At 45.8% G+C, this 21,723-nt stretch overlaps 1 protein-coding gene across 4 annotated transcripts in view; it reads right to left on the bottom strand.

The window, feature by feature from the left end:
• The window catches only part of LOC110500696 (neurexin-2), a 1,070,834-nt gene that overhangs the window by 930,846 nt on the left and 118,265 nt on the right, over positions 1-21,723 (bottom strand). The window lies entirely within an intron of this gene.

Below are 21,723 nucleotides of genomic sequence, written 5' to 3' on the forward strand. Positions count from 1 at the left end.
AGATCCATTTGATTTTGGTTTTAGAGCTTCGGGCCGTTTGCCTTTCTTCAAAGAACTGTGCTGTCTGTGCTGTCAGAGTGGGAAGAGGCCTCTTAATCGCAAGCAAGACAATGTAATTCATCCGTCTTCCCACCAGTCCTTTCTCACGTTCGCCTCAGAGACATGCTGTTAGCTCTCTTTTCTCGTCCTCTGTCAGTATGAAAGGGACAAACTGTCCGACACAGACTCTGTCTGTGTGATGTCTGAGTTACTGGGTTGTTGTGTTTGCATGGCAGGGCCAACACTGAAGATGAGGGGAATTATAAAACGCAAGACGCAGCAGAAGTAGTGTGGCCGGGGTTCAAAGACAGTTCATATCCAGCACGGCTCCAGTCCCCCTGCCCTGGCGCTGGCTGTCTGGCTGACAAATTAAACAAAGTCAAAAAGGGGAGGTCGTCCTCTGTACCAGGGGAAATGTTTGGATACACAGATTAATGGTGAGATTGGTGAGATTGACTGAATTGATCTTTCTAAATCCTGCTGGTATTTGCTTATTTGTTTGTTGCTTAAGTATTTCTTGTTCGTCTACTCATGATAACAACTGACATTAATCTTTGCTTTCTATGTTGATACAAGTCTATATCTTCGAAAGTCAAACAAAGCAGGTATTGTTGAACTTGTCAATAGGCATCATAGTATTGTTGAACTTGTCAACAGGCATCATAGTATTGTTTTGGTGATTTAATTTCAGACATTTAATTTCTATGATTTGGGGTTGATTCTCTCAAAGATGAGAAATCTTCAGTGTTTAAACACATACTCATCTAAAAATCCGATATTTTATTTGTCTGAAGTTTTAGCATCACCCAGAGAAGTTCAACCTGTCTAATAGTTTTCTGACAACAGCAATGACTGGTGATTTAGGCTTGCAAGACGGCTATTCAGCGCAGGAAGACTAATTCACTTACTATTCCGTCGGAGTCTGGCCTCCTCCCTCCATTTTGTTGGAGGTGGAAATGAAGAGGGTCAGAGTTATTGGTATTCAATCACACGCTGAACCAACGGAAATTAACCATGATTGCTTACAGGGAAGGAGACTACCAGAGTTCTATCGAAAGACTCGGAAAACACTGAAGAAAAAACAGTGCCTTTTCATCACAATAAAAGGTAGCTGGTTTTAATCCTTTGGGGGGGGGGAGAACTGAGGTGGTGAATCCTTTGGGGGGGGGGGGGGGGGGAGAACTGAGGAACTGAGGTGGTGAATCCTTTGGGGGGGGGGGGGGGACTGAGGTGGTGAATGCTTTGGGGGGCGGGGGAGAACTGAGGTGGTGAATCCTTTGGGGGGGGGGGGGGAAACTGAGGTGGTGAATCCTTTGGGGGGGGGGAGAACTGAGGTGGTGAATCCTTTGGGTTGAAGAACTGAGGTGGTGAATCCTTTGGGGGGAAGAACTGAGGTGGTGAATGCTTTGGGGGGGGGGGGGGGGACTGAGGTGGTGAATCCTTTGGGGGGGAGAACTGAGGTGGTGAATGCTTTGGGGGGGGGGGGGGGGGGGGAGAACTGAGGTGGTGAATGCTTTGGGGGGGGGGGGGGGGGAACTGAGGTGGTGAATCCTTTGGTGGGGAGACCTGAGGTGGTGAATCCTTTGGGGGGGGAGAACTGAGGTGGTGAATCCTTTGGGGGGGGAGAACTGAGGTGGTGAATGCTTTGGGGGGGGGGGGGGGAGAACTGAGGTGGTGAATCCTTTGGGGGGGGGGGGGGGGGGGGGACTGAGGTGGTGAATGCTTTGCTTACCGGTCAGTGCTTAGTTACCAGTGACGAGAGAATTGTTGAAAAAGGTCAATGCCTTTTCCAAAGTTAAACCAGGGAGAAGTCCTCTGGTGAAAAACACAGTAACAGTCGCTGTAAGGCTGATCAGTACAGAGTGAAACAATTTCCCAGCGTTGTTTTTCCCTTCCATCCTCCCGCCCTTGTTCTTTTCTCCTCTCGTTCGCTCTCTGTCGCCATTGGAGGAACTCATCGTCATTCATAGTCCTGTTTTACCAACTGAAATGACTAGTCGTATTGTTGCGTGACCTGTGTGCTGTCTTGGTAGACATGAATAAATTCCAAGGCATTAAACTCTGGACAAAAGCAAATAAATAGAAAAATGTAACACAAATAACAAAGCCAAGAGCCAATGGCATGAAACAGGGTTTAATATTCCTTGTCATCAGTAACATGCTGACCACACCGGATTTATATTTTACCTGAAATGTACAAGGTCCTTTTTTTAGCTGGATTTTTGTAGAGTCGTACAAAATCGTGTGTTCTCTACTCCAAAAATTAATCCACAGATAAAAAGGGGAAAAATAGTTAGTTTATAGTAATCTCTCTTAGTTCAGTCTTCTTCTTCTGTGGTTTTTATATGACAATGTTGGCAACGAACTTAAAGGTGCATTACTTAAACCAACTTCATCTTTCAATCACCCACGTGTGTATATGCTCCTAAAAACCAATGAGGAAATGGGAGAGGCGGGACTTGCAGCACGTCAAGCATCTAAAATAGAACCAGAATCTTAAATAGAACCTGCGTAGTGCCTGGATGAGCAGTTTGGATGAAATGATTGAGTAACATTTATGTGTACATTTAATTTGCAACGCTCACACACAACGCGGCCGGTGTGATCAGCATGTAAGGCTTAGTACAGATGTAGGGTCTTAACTGGATCACTCTTTTGGTGATGAGAATGTTCCTGCATGGCACGAAATGCAAACGTAGTGTATTCAAGGTTTAAAAATGCTTCTAAGGTTTGTAATTTTCACTTGAAAATTTTAGACTGGATTTACCCTAATGTAAAACGCATCAACCCCTCCATGAATTATTATTCACGTAATTATTCACATTTCCTGCTGCTGCAGGATTATTGTACTACTGTAGCAAACTGGCTCAAATGAAGACCCTACAGTGAAGAAGGATGTGACATATGGCAACCAAATCCCACAGTAAAAGTTTAGAAGCACTCATACACAATGAGATTAACCATGCCATCTCATGAACTACAGTTCCCATGTCTCTACTCCCATGTCAACACAGAAAACATTTGTACTCAAGTCCATGGGCCCCAAAACCCTCTCCAAGTGAAACTGATCCACGGAAGAGCCTCCGTCATCATTAGCGTCAACCCATCTTGTCCCACTATTAATATCCTTTGTAATTACCACCATGGCTTACTGATCAACACAGTGGCCCTTTAATGAGAAGACAGTGAATAAATATTTACCCCTCCCCCCCACGGTGGAGGATGAGTGTCAACTGTTTGCACGATTATGGAAATAAAGGCGTTTTGCCCAGAAAGATGGCGAGGACAACGAATGTGTTATGATATGTTATGATGACTACTCAAAATGGAGAGAAGTGATATCAAGAGAGGTGTAAATATTCCTTCATGTGGTATAATCAGGTTATTGTTGAGCATCACCAAAGGTACAACGCTACTGCATATGCTGGAGTTTATGCTGCTGGAGTCATCTTTGTTTAAGGCCACAGCTTGTGGTCTCCAACATCAATGAAAGTTGTCAAAAGGAAAGAGATGGAGAGATAGAGAGAGGAGGAGGAGTGGAGGAGAGAAAAAGAGAAGGGAGAGTCAAGTCAGTCACATCAGAGAGACATTCCTCTCCTCTCACCTTTTACTTGTTCTCTCATCTGAATAATCCCTTCCATCTGTCTGTAGTGATGCATGGGGGAGGGCCAGTGGACATCCCCCCCCATCTCTCTCTTAAGAACTCGCTACAAAAGAGACTGGTGACGCTGTAATTCCCCCCTGCACGCGTGTTCTGATTGTATTTACACACGCCCCTGCTAACACGCAGTCTCCGGGCTCGCGCCGATATGCGCCGCCAATCTGCATTCCCAGCATGCTCCCTCAAGCTGGTCCATTTTTCCTGACAAAAATTGCCCCAGGCGATTGATCAGAGGACAGAGGCCCACTGTCGAGGCATTCAACAACCCTGCCGCCCCCCTAAGACATGATTATGATGTGCTACGACCACCCATTGGCCAATCAACCTAAAGTAGTATTCTTCATCCACGGAATCTGCCTCCCTCCGCACCTCCCTGTCATCCCTCTCTTTCCAATGTCATATCTCTGTCTCTCTTGCCTTCTTGCCTTCTCTTCTCTCTTGCCTTGGTTTCTCTCCACCAGACTCCACGAGCCTCTCCCTAGCTTTCTCTCAGTCCAGCCACTTCTCTCTCTAATGCTGTTGACACAAAGATCGATAGGCCTCTACCTTTAATTCTGGGGATGCGGAGATGGCTGGGCTTCTCCCTTTAACGCTGTGGATGAGGAGATTGATGAGCCTTTCCCTGTGACAGCATCAACTTCAATTAAGAGTCTTGACTGACTCCTTCACTCTCCTTATCAGATCCAGTTTCTCAATCAAGGCAGCCATCTTGTTTGTGTGTACAAGGTGGTCTGTCTTACTTAGGAACTGTGTGTTTTAACACGGCAGCCGGTGTGCGAGGACCACTAAAGCTAATAGGATGGTTTCTCAGGTTGCTCCCACATGCAGAGAGCACAGAGAGTTCAATCTCAGCTTAGCCACAGACGAGAGTGAGGAATCAAGCCTCAATGTTTTTGAAATCCCCACTTTTGCTTCCCCTGCAAAGTGAACAACTTCAGGAAAAAATATAAAGCGGACCATGTCAGATTACCACGGGTTTGCGATAAGCCTTGTTATTTCTCGAAGAAATCCAGCCTCATCACATGGGTCAAATTGGAAAAGAAGAAGCTCCTCCTATTCCTTTCGTTCGTCAAATCTCTGTCTGCCTGTCTGTCTGTCTGTCTGTCTGTCTGTCTGTCTGTCTGTCTGTCTGTCTGTCTCTCTGTCTGTCTCTCTGTCTGCCTGCCTGCCTGCCTGCCTGCCTGCCTGCCTGCCTGCCTGCTTGCCTGCCTGCCTGCCTGTCTGCCTGTCTGTCTGTCTGTCTGTCTGCCTGTCTGTCTGTTTGTTTGTCTGTCTGTCTTTCTCCAGCACCATGAGGAGCTCTGATGAGCTGCTAGCTGAAATAGCTAGTTACAAAGGGGACACTAGTACAGCAGGCATATCAGCAATCAAGCCTCATTTCCATGTAATTGGGTTACACAGCCTGCTATATTAACAGCATAGGTGGTCCCTTCTGTTTGGGACCCTAAATACATAAAGAAAACCAAACTGGTTCAATCCACCAGAGATCAATACATTTATCATAAATAATTCCTTCCCCACGGTCAGAGGATTCTTAACGGCCCCACCGTTTCCTTCAGATGGACTCAGAGGGCTTGTTTTTAAAGGACCCACGCCGAGAGTTAGGGCATCCCTGTATAAACGCCTGATTAGAAATCCAGGGCTGGCATCTGCACCTTTATTGAACCTTTATTATAACAGGGTCCCACTGAGACCAAGGCCTCTTTCACAAGCCTTGCATGAGCACACTTTACACAATAGAATACAAATATACAAAAATGACAAACACACTCAAGAAAAACAATCACATTCCTCAGCAAAGAGGTTCTCAATCAACATTTTGAACTGCCCTAGACGCACCAAAACATCCAATTGAAGAGTGTTTACATACTGTATACTACACACTGTGCTATCAGCAGGGGGTTATGGGACACCATGGACGGGTCTTGCAAACCACCTTGCCATACATCGATATTGTGCCCGATACGTTAGCAGTGGGGTGGTACGAAGGGAATGGGAGATTACAATGCCCTTCTGAAGCTGAGCCTGCAGGTGTTTAATTTAATTGGAATCCTGAGAGGAAGGACATAAGGAGGGGGGGATGAAGGGAGGATGTCGACAGACTGTCTTTAAGCCCCTCTGTGAGTCAGTATCACCATCACTCTCCCCCGCTCCGATGCCTCTCCATCCTCCTCTTCTGAACATGTCTCTTTCTGACTCGACGCACAAACAAGTTGTTCGGGTGAAGCCGCGGGGGTCACCTGATGCATGGAGACGGTGAGACGTTATCAGTCAAATAAACGCCAGGCCGTGATCGGGGCCTCACCCCCAAGGTGAGACGCTAGCGTCTGGTTGACAGAGAGTAACAGCACAGGAGGGCCCCTCAAAATCTCTCCAGCAGAAGTAGCATCACAGAGAGAGAGAGAGAGAATGAGAGAGAGAGAGACAAACACCCCCAGGACTCAAGGAAACAAACAAATCTAAAGTTTCCTCCCCAGAGAGATATGGTGCGGGGACTCGATAAACTTAGTATGATTGAGATTGAAGTCACCCAAGTGAAACAACATGTTGCTGTTAACATGAGGTAGAAAAAGGAAGGATCTTCTCCACAACTGACTCAGTGTACTACAGAGACATAGACAGTGGTAGCCCAAAGGTTGGCCCCACCCTCCCCAGATAGCATGTAGCACACTGCACAAGCCATTGCTCAGACCTTGCGGGGCTGTGACACTCCCTTGCTCTATACAGTATATAGTAAAAAGGCTATGAGATTAAAATGATACAAATTACATGTATTACTTTACTTCCTTAAAATCACATTTATATGCAAGAAATTCTATTAGCACCTTTGTCTGTCAGTGTCATCATATTTTACTTGAGGATGACAAGCAGGACATTTTCTTCACCACCAAGGTAATAATAATCAAACAAGTCTCCTCACACTGTCAGAGTCGGGCCCGATATGGAAGTAGTGAACACATTTCATTCTGTCACTGATAATATCATCCAGCTATTCTCCAACCCTCAGTCCTCAGGGGGGGATCTTGTGTCAGTTAATTAACGCTCCTCACAAATAGTCTGGGGACTTTCATGGTAAAAATCAAGACTAATTAAGTTAGGGCTTTTCCAGCGGATATAAAATCACCCGGCACTGAACACGACTGCTGTTCGTTACTGAGAGACTGTGTTGGGGCGTCGTTTGAACTAGCCATTGGAGAACAGGGATCGATATTTGCTCTCTCCATAAAAAAAGGCAAAGTAACATCGCAAAGAGTATGTTATAATGCAGGTCACTCGTAAAGTGGTTGTAATATCCCTCATATCTACATATTATTCATAAGCTTTGTGAGGGAAAAAGCTGACTTGAACATAGTTAAGATCGATAAGTATATACTTGAGTGATATCGTTTGAGAGTATTTCTCAATTGTTTTGCTTTTGATCACACCTTAGTGAGATTTGACAAATTCCCCTATGAATAGGTGAAACATTTTTGTAGCTCTGAATATTTAGATAATGTCTCTGACAGCAGATAACCGGATCTCTCTCTCATGCTATTATCAGTAATGACTTGATGAGACATGAAACTACCACAACCCACAGTCTTTGAAAAAAAAGGCTCAGTTCAAAGACTTCATTTTGTGACTTGATCCTCCCCCACCTCACTTCCTGACCCATAATGGGTCCGAATAGGAAGTGACACGTGTGATGGGAACGTGTGAGACAAACTTATTACAGAGGCTCGCGTTTTCCCCAGTTGCCGAGCGACAGTGGGGAAAGAGGGCTACTTTAATTGCTTGTGATGGCCATTCTGGGGTAAAACGGCAGTAACGGTTTACCTGGGAGAGGAGCGAGGCAGCGGCTTGGAAATATTGCCTCGACACTCATGCTCTGCTCGCCAGAATGAGCGCGAGCAAAACTTATGAGCCAAAACAACACGTAACTGCACGCTAAGACGCCGCTTGCCGCTTTTGAGTTGGAGCAACTTAACCTCGCTTTTTAATGCATTAACGCTCGCTTTGTGCACCGGGAAAAAGAGAAAATATCTGCATAAACGTATTTAGACGGTGCGAATAAGAGGAGAGGGATTAGGAGAATTAAGTCTCTCATCTGGAGATGTTTTCACAGGATACACTTTGGGAATGTTACGAGAGAGAGAGAGAGAGAGAGAGGGAGAGAGAGAGAGAGAGAGAGAGAGAGAGAGAGACAGAGAGAGAGAGAGGGAGAGAGAGAGAGAGAGAGAGACAGAGAGAGAGAGAGGGGGAAAAAAGCAGGGCATGCATACAGTACTATACCCACTGGAACAGCCAAGAAAAAAATCACACAGTGAAGAAGCAGCATCAGAAAAAAAGAAAAGTGTATAAATCAACAGTGCGGGTCTTGATCAAAGCATTGCACCGCCACAGAACAGGGTGGACCCTGGCCCCGGCCAGGTGGGTTTTCATATTCCTATCTGTTTGAGGGGGTTTGGAATCCATCACGAGACCAAGCAGGAGAGGAAAGCGTGTCTCTGTCTCCATCTCTCTGATGGACCTGTGATTTCTCAGCCAGCAAAAAGCCATGACCAGGCTCTTCTGTCCAGTGGAGAGGAAAAATGTATGAGCTTTGGAGGGAGAGAGGAGGAGAAGACTGAGAGATGATAGAGGGAAAAAGAGAGAGTGTGAAAGAGGAAGAGAGAGTGTGAGGGAAAGATATGGAAAGGGAAAAAGTGCAGACACCAGCACTACAGGGTTTTTCATTTTTTCCATCCCCCTCCTCCTTACCCCTCTCCTCTGGAAAGAGCAGGATATCCGGCCTGATCCGCTTTGCTCTCCTCCAGACTCCCAGGAGGGTGAGATTTCCTTCAACTCCCATCATGGGTAGGAGGGATGGGGAGGAAGGTCGTGGGTGGCAGCGGAGCATCACTCATCCTTTTAATTAAACAGCGGGTCACAAGCTGCTTCTTTTGGTGCTTCTCGTGGCGGCGGGCCTCCTGGGTCCAACAACAAACGAACAGAGATGTGGGGATTGTGGGATCGTGGCGGCGAATGGGGCAGGATAATCCCCCTGATGTCTACGAGACAAAGACGATGCCACGAGATAACCGCAAAGGCCACATGCTATTGTACAAACAGAGCCCAGAGCCTAAACAGTCAACATAACTGCACAGACCAACAAACATCCTAGGTCTTGTCAAGGATCCCTCCAGAACGTTCATTATGCACACCTGTCCCCTATTCCCACTGATTGGTAATTGTATATATGTGCCCTTGGTTTACCAGTGTCCTGTCGATTATTGCTACAATGTCCGTTGGTGCGTGTGAGTACCTATGCTGTGTGTTTTGGGCTTTCGTGCCCTTGTGGATTGCGCAGATGATTACGGGTCTCGTCCCGTGTGTTAGTCACTCTTTTGTTTTGCCTGTGTTTTGTTACCTGTTTGCTTGGTCTTCGCCCCCGGCACGCCGTAATTTGGGCTTAATAAAAAACCCTATTACGCATTCCTGCGCCTGTCTCCCGAATCTCTTCATACCAATGTGACAGGCCTACTGTACTGACTATACTGTTATTTATCCATGGCAATGTTGAACACTCATTTCTGATTGGCTTGAAGGGCATTCTAGAGCATGCATTATTTCCCTTTAAAGAATTTAGCATAGGGGGGAATGGAAGGTCAGCTAATAGAACTTCATTACACCGTATCAAGATGTATGGTGTTCTGGGGAAATGATGCAGTCAGAGCCTCATTTAGCATCAGAGACAACAGAAAAGTGGTGGATGACGATGACGATAAGGTTATCACGGAGCGTATGGCTACCTCCGGGCCTCTACGCAGAACAGCAGTCTACATCCCTGCTCATTAGCAACACATTTATTTATGCATACAGGAAAAGTTGATTGTGAGTTCATCAATCATTCGACGGGGGTCTCCCTCCGGTTGCCGGTGGGGTTAAAGCGCAGTTATCATCGTGATGTATGAGTCTCCTCAACGTCCTCAGCTTTTTAGCCCCGTCTCTCGCCATGTTTCCATGGAGACCCCCTCGCCGCATTGGGAACCACAGCAGATATGTTTGTTGGTATTATGGATCCATGTTTCACTTCAAGCTTCAAATTAAGGTAAAAATGAGTACCGCGGCGATTTCATAGACACCTTAATGTGCCTTCTCAATCCAGCTCTACACAGTATACAGTATGTCAATATCCAAGAGCTCATTTACTAGCCTGTTAAGTAAAAAATATACTACACTAAACATAAATTGAATTGCAACATGTAAAATGTTGGTCCCATGTTTCATGAGCTGAAATAAAAGATCCCAGAAATGTTCCATGCGCACTTAAGGTTAATGTCTCTCAAATGCTGTGAACCAATGTGATTACATCCCTGTTAGTGTGCATTTGTTCTTTGCCAAGGATACTCCATCCCCTGACATGTGTGGCGTATCAAGAAGCTGATTAAACAGCACGGTCATTACACAAGTGCACCTTGTGCTGGGGACAATAAAAGTCCACTCTAAAATGTGCAGTTTTGTCACAACACAATACCACAGATGTCTTAAGTTTTGAGGGAGTGTGCATTTGGCATGATGACTGCAGGAATGTTCACCAGAGCTGTTGCCAGAGACTTGAATGTTAATGTCTCTACCATAAGCCACCACCAACGTTGTTTTAGAGAATATGGCAGTGCGTTCAAGTGGCCTCACAACCGCAGACCACGTGAATGGAGTTTTGTGGGCGAGCGGTTTGCTGATGTCAACGTTGTGAACTGTGTGCCCCATGGTGGCGGTGGGGTTATGGTATGGGCAGGCATAAGCTACGAACAATGAACACAATTGCATTTTATCAGTGCCAGTTTGAATGTACAGAGATACCGTGATGAGATTCTGAGGCCCATTGCCCAGGCCTTCATCCGCCTCCATTACCTTATCTTTCAGCATGATAATGCACTGCCCCATGTCGCAAGGATCTCTACACAATTCCTAGAAACTGAAAATGTCTTACATGGCCTGCACACTCTACAGACATGTCACCACCCATTGAGCATGTTTGGGATGCTCTGGATCAATGTGTACGACAGCATGTTCCAGTTCCCGCCAATATTAATCAACTTCACACAGCCTTTGAAGAGGAGTGGGACAACATTCAACAGGCCACAATCAACAGCCTGATCAACTCTATGTGGAGGAGATGTGTTGTGCTGCATGAGGCAAATGGTGGTCACAGGAGATACTGACTGGTTTTCTGATCCACGCCCCTACCTTTTTTTAAGGTATCTGTGACCAACAGATGCATATCTGTATTTCCACTTATGTGAAATCCATAGATTAGGGTCTAATGAATCAATTTTAATTGACTGATTTCCTTATATGAACAATAACTCAGTAAAATCTTTGAAATTGTTGCATGTTGTGTGTACTGTATATTTTTGAGTATATTCAATCACTAAAATATATTCGGCAGGCTAAGAGCAAGCTGTTTCTGCTCCTTGCATGCCGCATAGCTGCTATACTGCTATCTCCAGGTAGTGGCAGCATGGGGTCTCCATCCCCGATGTGCAGGGGCAGTGGCAGTTAACTCTAGGGCTCCTCAGGGACCCAGGGTCTGCTGTACGATAAAAAGTGATGATGAGACCGAATTAGAGAGAAGTGATTGTTAACGAGCGAAGCAGCTGTTTTTGAACACCAACTACAAAGCATGCCAACTGGAGGAGCGCCTCCCGCCCGCTGACTCAACCTGCCTCCTCTGGATTGCATGAGATAGCACTGTACAGCTGGATAATGGGCTGGGAATGGGGATTTACTGTGATTTGAACTGATTTTTTTTGGCATTGTATGTCATTTCCTACGAGTGTTTTTTTCTGCAAGTAGAAATAGAATGATCCATTTGCTGTTCAAGAAGTAATTGATGTTTTATTCAAATATGTTGCACTTTTGTTGACTATGGTTAGACACTGCAAATTGACATTCCAGAGTCTACTGTACATCCTCCAATATTTTTCTAAATACATTTTCTAACACAGATATTTCCTTGCTCTAATAACTGGTAAATCCGCTATCTCATCTCACTTTGCATTTGACCATGAATCTATAAACATAGATGGTAATTACATCCATGGAAATCGCACAGTAATCACCTAGACTTCCTTTTCCCTTACACTGACAATGCACAGGCACTTAATGCAAGGCCATCATCTGTTTCAGTTTAGCAGACAACAAAAAGGATTTCATGTTTTTTGCAATTACAGCAACACTCTTTGATTATCAAGCGAACAAACCTTGAACTGTGACGATGGATCATGCATCTTGAGCAGACACTATAGGTAGCCTAGTGGTTAAGCTCGTAACCAAAAGGTTGCATGTTCGAATCCCCAAACAAATAGGTGAAAAATGTACCCTTGAGCAAATTGCTGTGGATTAGATTGTCTGGTAAATATACATTTTCATTGATCAAGGAAACAAGATGGCGGATATCATTATAATTTCCTGATAGGTGGGGAGGTTGTTATTCAGCAGACATTTCCTTTCCTAGCCATGGGCCTATACACATTAAGCTCTTTGTCCATGGAGGGAAAGTATTAATATCAGGGTGGCCATTTTGCCATAGCTCATTTAACCTCTAATTACCCTGCGTAGTGAGACTGAGGACTCCAAAGAGCTGGCGCTGCAGATGGGGGTTATCTGGAGAAAAGCCAGGGTCACCATCAATTATAAAAACAATGGCCCATACAGGTGACCCTTTTTAATTAGAACCTCTGATGCTTGAAATGCTGGAAAATGATTGGTTAACAGGAAGGGCACGCACATGAAGAACACATACACACACACACACACGAACACACACACACACAAACACACATACATGCACACAGTCCCCTCCCGAGGCTCCTGCCACCCCCACAGTCAGCAGGTGTGTGTGAACACTGTGTGGGTGTGTATGAAGACTGTGGATATGTGTGTGTATTCTTCATGTGTGTGTGTGTTATTCATGTGTGTATGTGTATGTGTATTCTTCGTGTGTGTGTATTTTTCATGTGTGTGTGTGTTATTCATGTGTGTGTGTGTATATGTATTCTTCGTGTGTGTGTGTGTTATTCATGTTTGTGTGCGTTATTCATGTGTGTGTGTATTCTTCATGTGTGTATGTGTATGTGTATTCTTTGTGTGTGTGTATTCTTCATGTGTGTGTGTGTATATGTATTCTTCGTGTGTGTGTGTGTTATTCATGTGTGTGTGTGCGTTATTCATGTGTGTGTGTATTCTTCATGTGTGTGTGTGTGTGTATATGTATTCTTTGTGTGTGTGCGTGTTATTCATGTGTGTGTGTGTTATTCATGTGTGTGTGTATTCTTCATGTGTGTGTGTGTTATTCATGTGTGTATGTGTATATGTATTCTTTGTGCATGTGTGTGTTATTCATGTGTGTGTGTGTTATTCATGTGTGCATGTGTATGTGTATTCTTCGTGTGTGTGTGTGTTATTCATTTGTGTGTGTGTTATTCATGTGTGTGTGTGTTATTCATGTGTGTATGTGTATATGTATTTTTCGTGTGTGTGTTATTCATGTGTGTGTGTGTTATTCATGTGTGTGTGTATTCTTCATGTGTGTGTGTGTTATTCATGTGTGTATGTGTATATGTATTCTTCGTGTGTGCATTCTTCATGTGTGTGTGTGTTATTCATGTGTGTGTTAGAAGCAGAATGTGTTACTTGTATGGTATGATGTGGTTTATTATTCTGGGTATCATATGTTTTCTTTCTCTCCCTCTCTTGTCTCCTTTCCATCTAAACTTTCCTTCTCTCCCTCCCTTTTCTCCTTTCCATCTATACTTTCCTTCTCTCCCTCCCTTCTCTCCTTTCCATCTATACTTTCCTTCTCTCCCTTCCTTCTCTCCCTCCCTTCTCTCCTTTCCATCTATACTTTCCTTCTCTCCCCCTTCTCTCCTTTCCATCTATACTTTCCTTGTCTCCCTCCCTTCTCTCCTTTCATTCTCTCCCTTCCTTTTCTCCCCCCGTTCTCTCCTTTCCATCTATACTTTCCTTGTCTCCCCCTTCTCTCCTTTCCATCTATACTTTCCTTGTCTCCCTCCCTTCTCTCCTTTCCATCTATACTTTCCTTCTCTCCCCCTTCTCTCCTTTCCATCTCTCCCTTCCTTCTCTCACTCCCTTCTCTCCTTTCATTCTCTCCCTTCCTTTTCTCTCCCCCTTATCTCCTTTCCATCTATACTTTCCTTGTCTCCCTCCCTTCTCTCCTTTCCATATATACTTTCTTTCTCTCCCTCCCTTCTCTCCTTTCCATCTATACTTTCCTTGTCTCCCTCCCTTCTCTCCTTTCCATCTATACTTTCCTTCTCTCCCCCTTCTCTCCTTTCCATCTATACTTTCCTTGTCTCCCTCCCTTCTCTCTTTTCCATCTATACTTTCCTTCTCTCCCCCTTCTCTCCTTTCCATCTATACTTTCCTTCTCTCCCTTCCTTTTCTCCCCCCTTCTCTCCTTTCCCTCTCCCATCCTTTTCTCCCTTCCTTCTCTCCTTTCTCCATCTATACTTTCCTTCTCTCCCTTCCTTTTCTCCCTCCCTTCTCTCCTTTCCATGTATAATTTCCCTCTCTCCCTTCCTTTTCTCCCTCCCTTCTCTCCTTTCCATGTATAATGTCCCTCTCTCCCTTCCTTCTCTCCCTCCCTTCTCTCCTTTCCATCTATACTTTCCTTCTCTCCCTCCCTTCTCTCCTTTACATCTATACTTTCCTTCTCTCCCTCCCATCTCTCTTTCCATCTATACTTTCCTTCTCTCCCTTCCTTCTCTCCTTTCCATCTATACTTTCCTTCTCTCCCTTCCTTCTCCCCTTTCCATCTATACTTTCCTTCTCTCCCTCCCTTCTCTCCTTTCCATCTATACTTTCCCTCTCTCCCTTCCTTCTCTCCCTCCCTTCTCTCCTTTCCATCTATACTTTCCTTCTCTCCCTTCCTTCTCTCCTTTCCTTCTCTCCATTCCTTCTCTCCTTTCCTTCTCTCCCTTCCTTCTCTCCCTTCTCTCACTTCCTTCTCTCATTTCCATCTCTCCATCTCTCCTTTCCTTATTTCCCTTCCCCTTCAATCTCTCCATTCCTTCTCTCCTTTCCTTCTCTCCCTTCCTTCTCTCCCTTCTCTCACTTCCTTCTCTCATTTCCATCTCTCCCTCTCTCCTTTCCTTATTTCCCTTCCCCTTCAATCTCTCCCTTCCTCCTCTCCTTTCCTTCTTTCCTTTTCTTCTCTTCGACTTGAAGGCCATTTCTTTATGTCAGCCTGCATTCTCTCATGGTATCTTCTGACAACTACATCAAAGCTTGGCAGCTCCCAGACCTTCTATTCATGAGCTCATGTACGATGCAAAGACAGGAAGGGAAAGTACCAATGGGACTTGAATTGATGGCAGCAGACACATCCAGCCCCTTTCTCCATTATCCTCTCAATAAACTTTCTGAGACATTCACTTTTTAATATTTGTTTTCCTGTTCTTGAACATCAAGGTGTAAAAAACCTGTAAATGTTAACATTTTTACCATGACTTTCATGAGTTAAAAACTGTAAATGTTAACATTTTTACCATGACTTTCATGAGTTAAAAACTGTAAATGTTAACATTTTTACCATGACTTTCATGAGTTAAAAACTGTAAATGTTAACATTTTTACCATGACTTTCATGAGTTAAAAAAATATGAAAATATAAGCTACTGGCAAAACACACACATTTCTGTCTGTATTTTTGTTAAAGAAATTAACATTTTAACCAGCATGTTAGATAAAAGGAATAAATACCCGACTGCTAAGAAATAATAACCCAATTAACATATCAAATCAGTTCTCAAACAAAAGAACAACGCCAAAATAAGTTAACACAAACCAAATGAATATCTTCTTCATGCTCTCTCTACCTCACTCATTGTATCCCCTTGCCTCTCTCTACCTAACTCATTGTATCCCCTATCTCTCTCTGCCTCCCTCATTGTATCCCCTTGTCTCTCTCTACCTCCCTCATTGTATCCCCTTGTCTCTCTCTGCCTCCCTCATTGTATCCCCTTGTCTCTCTCTACCTCCCTCATTGTATCCCCTTGTCTCTCTCTGCCTCCCCCATTGTATCCCATTGTCTCTCTCTACCTCCCTTATTGCATCCCCTTGTCTCTCTCTGCCTCCCTCATTGTATCCCCTTGTCTCTCTCTACCTCCCTCAATGTATCCCCTTGTCTCTCTCTGCCTCCCTCATTGTATCCCCTTGTCTCTCTCTGCCTCCCTCCATTGTATCCCCTTGTCTCTCTCTGCCTCCCTCCCTCATTCTATCCCCTTGTCTCTCAGTGCCTCCCTCCTTCATTCTACGCCCTTGTCTCTCTTTCTGCCTCCCCCGTTCATTCTATCACGTTGTCTCTCTCTCTGCCTCCCTCCCTCATTCTATCCCCTTGTCGCTCTCTCGGTCCCCCTTCCTTTCTCTTTTTCTTTCTCCCCCTCTCTTCTCTACCTTACTCTGTCTTTCGCTCTCGTTCTCATCGTTGCTCTGTCCCTCTCTCTCCTGTCTTGTATCCCCTCCCCCTTGCTCCATCTCTCTCCCTCTATCTTTTTGAAAAGGACAAATGTTTCCGGCAGTCACAATGGCATTGCTTTGGTATTCCGCAATTTAGCCAAAAGCCAGGCTGTATCTGCTCTCAGCAACCACACACAGCAGCCAAGCCATCTATCACAGAGAAGAGATGGGTGAAAGGACACACAGCAGCCAAGCCATCTAACACAGAGAAGAGATGGGTGAAAGGACACACAGCAGCCAAGCCATCTAACACAGAGAAGAAATGGGTGAAAGGACACACAGCAGCCAAGCCATCTAACACAGAGAAGAGATGGGTGAAAGGGAGAAACGAAAGGATGGAGAAGTAGAAAAACTGATAGAGGTGAAGGAGGGAGAGAGGGAGTGAGTGGTGACTGTCAGACCAGTGTGTGTGTGTGTGTGTGTGTGTGTGTGTGTGTGTGTGTGTGTGTGTGTGTGTGTGTGTGTGTGTGTGTGTGTACGTGTGTATGAGATGGGAAAGATTTGGTCAATTCCACACACACTAAGACTGTGTCAAACACATGTTGAAAATATCATAACAACTTTGATCTCAATGACAGCCTAAATGCTGACTGACATGTACTTTAGATCTGCAAAACTGCCCACTTCAGCGACTGCACAGACTAGATGGATTTTTTTATGCAGTAGCCACATCTTCAGGCCTTGAAACATCAAAAACACCTCTCAAGTGGAGCAGCGGTTTAAGGCATTGCATCGCAGTGCTTAAGGCGTCACTACAGATCTGGGTTCGATCCCAGGCTGTGTCACAGCCGTCCGTGACTGGGATTCCCATAGGGTGGTGCACATTTGGCCCAGAATTGTCTGGGTAGGGAAGGGTGTTTTGCCTGATTACTAGGCTGATTGCTGTCTAGTGACTCCTTGTGGCAGGCTGGGCGCCTGCAGGCTGACTTCGGTCATCAGTTAAATGGTGTTTCTACCGACACATTGGTTCGGCTGGCTTCAGGGTTAAGCGGACGGGTGGTAAGGAGCACGGTTTGAGGGGTCATGTTTTGGAGGACGCATGACTCGACCTTCACCTCTCCGAGCCCGTTGAGGAGTTGCAGTGATGAGACAATATCGCAATTTGATAAGATAAAAAAGAAAGACGAAACATCAAATATATCACATCTGGTGAAGCTCAGCCCTGAACACCATATTTTGGAGGGTATAAATTACAGCCAGATTGCTGAAGATTGACTTCGAAATTTGAAGTGAGCGCTATTACCATCAAGTAGGCTTGGGTTTTTGCTAGGGTTTTGTGGACTGGGGTAGTGGATGGCTGTAATCCCATGACATCTGGATCCAAAGGTTGTGTGCTCAATCCCAGTGGTTGACACTTAAAAAATATATATATATATCCTTAACCATTTGGAATGAATGCCTAAACTTTATGTTTTAACCCTATCCAAAACCTTAACCCTTAACTTAAAAATGTCACGTTCGGACCACCTTCGAAATTTGACGTTTGAAGAAATTAAATGAAGCTAAGCATGAGGAGCAACCCAGGGTGGCAAAAACATTTTGAAATTTGATGTTTGGAGCAACTTTGAAATTTGACGTTTTGGGGAACGTGGTTAAACATCAGAATCTGAAGTCAAAGTGGTCAAACCGTGAGATCTTGTTGGTAAATTAAGACTGCACACAGACTGACTCTAAATAGTTGACTTGATCTCCCAAATTACAAGGCATTTCATCATACTGTGCATTGGAGGATCTCTGAGCCTCATCGATTATAAATGACCACCAGAAGCATATTAGCTATCTGAATATAATAATAGCCTACTGTCAAGAATAGTAGTCAAATTCAGGCTGGTTAGAAGAGAAATAACTACATATAAACACTTCTGTTTGAAAATGCAAATGAACAAAGGCAAGCAAATGTCAGCGACACAGGCGGATGCATGCAGGATGAAAAACAGAGAGAGAGGCGGGGATACAGAAAGGGCACAGGGAGATAAGTGTTGAGAGAGAGAGACAGGGGTGGGGGAGAGAGGGAGATAAGTGTTGAGAGAGAGAGGGGGGTGGGGGAGAGAGGGAGATAAGTGTTGAGAGAGAGACAGGGGTGGGGAGAGAGGGAGATAAGTGTTGAGAGAGAGAGAGACGGTGGGGGAGAGAGGGAGATAAGTGTTGAGAGAGAGACAGGGGTGGGGGAGAGAGGGAGATAAGTGTTGAGAGAAAGAGGGGGGTGGGGGAGAGAGGGAGATAAGTGTTGAGAGAGAGAGAGAGAGGGGTGGGGGAGAGAAGGAGATAAGTGTTGAGAGAGGGAGAGAGGGAGATACGTGTTGAGAGAGAGAGACAGGGGTGGGGGAGAGAGGGAGATAAGTGTTGGGAGACAGGGAGATAAGTGTTGAGAGAGAGACAGGGGTGGGGGAGAGAGGGAGATAAGTGTTGAGAGAGAGTGAGGGGTGGGGGAGAGAGGGAGATAAGTGTTGAGAGAGAGAGAGAGAGGGGTGGGGGAGAGAAGGAGATAAGTGTTGAGAGAGAGAGACAGGGGTGGGGGAGAGAGGGAGATAAGTGTTGGGAGAGAGGGAGATAAGTGTTGAGAGAGAGAGACAGGGGTGGGGGAGAGAGGGAGATAAGTGTTGAGAGAGAGAGAGAGGGGTGGGGGAGAGAGGGAGATAAGTGTTGAGAGAGAGACAGGGGTGGGGAGAGAGGGAGATAAGTGTTGAGAGAGAGAGAGGGAGACGGGTGGGGGAGAGAGGGAGATAAGTGTTGAGAGAGAGGGGTGGGGAGAGAGGGAGATAAGTGTTGAGAGAGAGAGACAGGGGTGGGGGAGAGAGGGAGATAAGTGTTGAGAGAGAGAGAGGGGTGGGGGGAGAGGGAGATTAGTGTTGAGCGAGAGACAGGGGTGGGGGAGAGAGGGAGATAAGTGTTGAGAGAAAGAGGGGGTGGGGGAGAGAGGGAGATAAGTGTTGAGAGAGGGGTGGGGGAGAGAGGGAGATAAGTGTTGAGAGAGAGAGACAGGGGTGGGGGAGAGAGGGAGATAAGTGTTGGGAGAGAGGGAGATAAGTGTTGAGAGAGAGACAGGGGTGGGGAGAGAGGGAGATAAGTGTTGAGCGAGAGAGAGAGACGGGTGGGGGAGAGAGGGAGATAAGTGTTGAGAGAGAGGGGTGGGGAGAGAGGGAGATAAGTGTTGAGAGAGAGAGAGAGGGGTGGGGGAGAGAGGGAGATAAGTGTTGAGAGAGAGACAGGGGTGGGGAGAGAGGGAGATAAGTGTTGAGAGAGAGAGAGAGAGACGGGTGGGGGAGAGAGGGAGATAAGTGTTGAGAGAGAGGGGTGGGGAGAGAGGGAGATAAGTGTTGAGAGAGAGAGACAGGGGTGGGGGAGAGAGGGAGATAAGTGTTGAGAGAGAGAGAGGGGTGGGGGGAGAGGGAGATAAGTGTTGAGAGAGAGACAGGGGTGGGGGAGAGAGGGAGATAAGTGTTGAGAGAAAGAGGGGGTGGGGGAGAGAGGGAGATAAGTGTTGAGAGAGGGGTGGGGGAGAGAGGGAGATAAGTGTTGAGAGAGAGAGACAGGGGTGGGGGAGAGAGGGAGATAAGTGTTGGGAGAGAGGGAGATAAGTGTTGAGAGAGAGACAGGGGTGGGGAGAGAGGGAGATAAGTGTTGAGAGAGAGAGAGAGACGGGTGGGGGAGAGAGGGAGATAAGTGTTGAGAGAGAGGGGTGGGGAGAGAGGGAGATAAGTGTTGAGAGAGAGAGACAGGGGTGGGGGAGAGAGGGAGATAAGTGTTGAGAGAGAGAGAGGGGTGGGGGGAGAGGGAGATAAGTGTTGAGAGAGAGACAGGGGTGGGGGAGAGAGGGAGATAAGTGTTGAGAGAAAGAGGGGGGTGGGGGAGAGAGGGAGATAAGTGTTGAGAGAGAGAGAGGGGTGGGGGAGAGAGGGAGATAAGTGTTGAGAGAGAGAGACAGGGGTGGGGGAGAGAGGGAGATAAGTGTTGGGAGAGAGGGAGATAAGTGTTGAGAGAGAGAGACAGGGGTGGGGGAGAGAGGGAGATAAGTGTTGAGAGAGAGAGAGAGGGGGGTGGGGGAGAGAGGGAGATAAGTGTTGAGAGAGAGACAGGGGTGGGGGAGAGAGGGAGATAAGTGTTGAGAGGGGTGGGGGCGAGAGGAAGATAAGTGTTGAGAGAGAGAGACAGGGGTGGGGGAGAGAGGGAGATAAGTGTTGAGAGAGAGTGAGAGAGAGAGAGAGGGGTGGGGGAGAGAGGGAGATAAGTGTTGAGAGAGTGAGACAGGGGTGGGGGAGAGAGGGAGATAAGTGTTGAGAGAGAGTGAGACAGGGGTGGGGGAGAGAGGGAAATAAGTGTTGACAGAGTGTGAGACAGGGGTGGGGGAGAGAGCGAGATAAGTGTTGAGAGAGAGTGAGAGAGAGAGAGAGAGAGTGAGACAGGGGTGGGGGTGAGAGAGACCGAGAGCAGAGATAGCCTGAAGTAGGAGAAGAGATATTAGCTGGGCAGAGGAAACGCTGCAGGATGAACAGAAAGAGAGAGAGAGAGAGAGAGAATGAAGAGGAGAGAAACAGAGAGACAACGCAAACAGAGGAGAGGCAAAACACAGATAGATCAGGCGATGAGATGTGTCAGAGACAGGAGCGGGAGGCAGAGATTTACAGTCAACAGACTTTGACATAATCTGGCAGGACAGGAACACATTCCAAAAGGAAATGCTGGCGAGGGCAGAGAGAAACAGAGGTGGAGAAATTACATTTGGGAGATGGAGTAGAGAGAGAAGAGATGGAGAGATTGGGCAAGAGAGAGAGGGAAAAGGAAGGGGAAGTGTAGACATCTAGCTTAGTTTACCACATCCTGCAATGTTAATGCATAAATTTACTTATATCAGATATAGGCCATACATGAGCATGTGGGTCTGGACAGGTGTGATCTAATTGATGTTTGTTGTCATTTGTATGTTTTGTATTACTTTTGAAAATAAAATCTCACAACAACAACAAAATATATAATCCATACATGCATTGAAATAGTCTCTAACAAAACACTTCTCGTCTCAAACCTCACAAACAAGCAACATCTCCTTTTGCAGTTGAACAATTAAGCATTAAAAGAGGGGAACTTTTCCAGAGAAAAGCCAGCAACAGCCTGTATCGTGCATCTCCACCATGTTTCCATAGCATCCCCCTCCATAAAACAAAAGGATGAGAAACATCACTTCCATCTGTTTCAGTTAATTTCTCACACTCATCTCCGTCTGTGCCGAGAGAACAATGGCCTACATTCCCCGCTACTGTACATTATCCACAATGTAGACATCACACATGGCCTACTCCCAAAGTGTGAGTCACTAGCTTCCACTCTATCCGGGAAACTTCCAAAGGTCAAAGACAAGATTGCATTAGAATAATACATAAACATTAGCATTGGGGGCTTGCTGCATTTGCTCTGCTTTGAAGATGATGACAGTACACTATGTTAGCGAGTCAGCTAACTCATCTTTTACCTACAGTACAGTATGCTAAGGAATTAGCGCTTTTATCTACAGTACAGTATGCTAA

Source organism: Oncorhynchus mykiss, chromosome 21 (assembly GCF_013265735.2).
Source record: "Oncorhynchus mykiss isolate Arlee chromosome 21, USDA_OmykA_1.1, whole genome shotgun sequence".
NCBI lineage: Eukaryota > Metazoa > Chordata > Actinopteri > Salmoniformes > Salmonidae > Oncorhynchus > Oncorhynchus mykiss.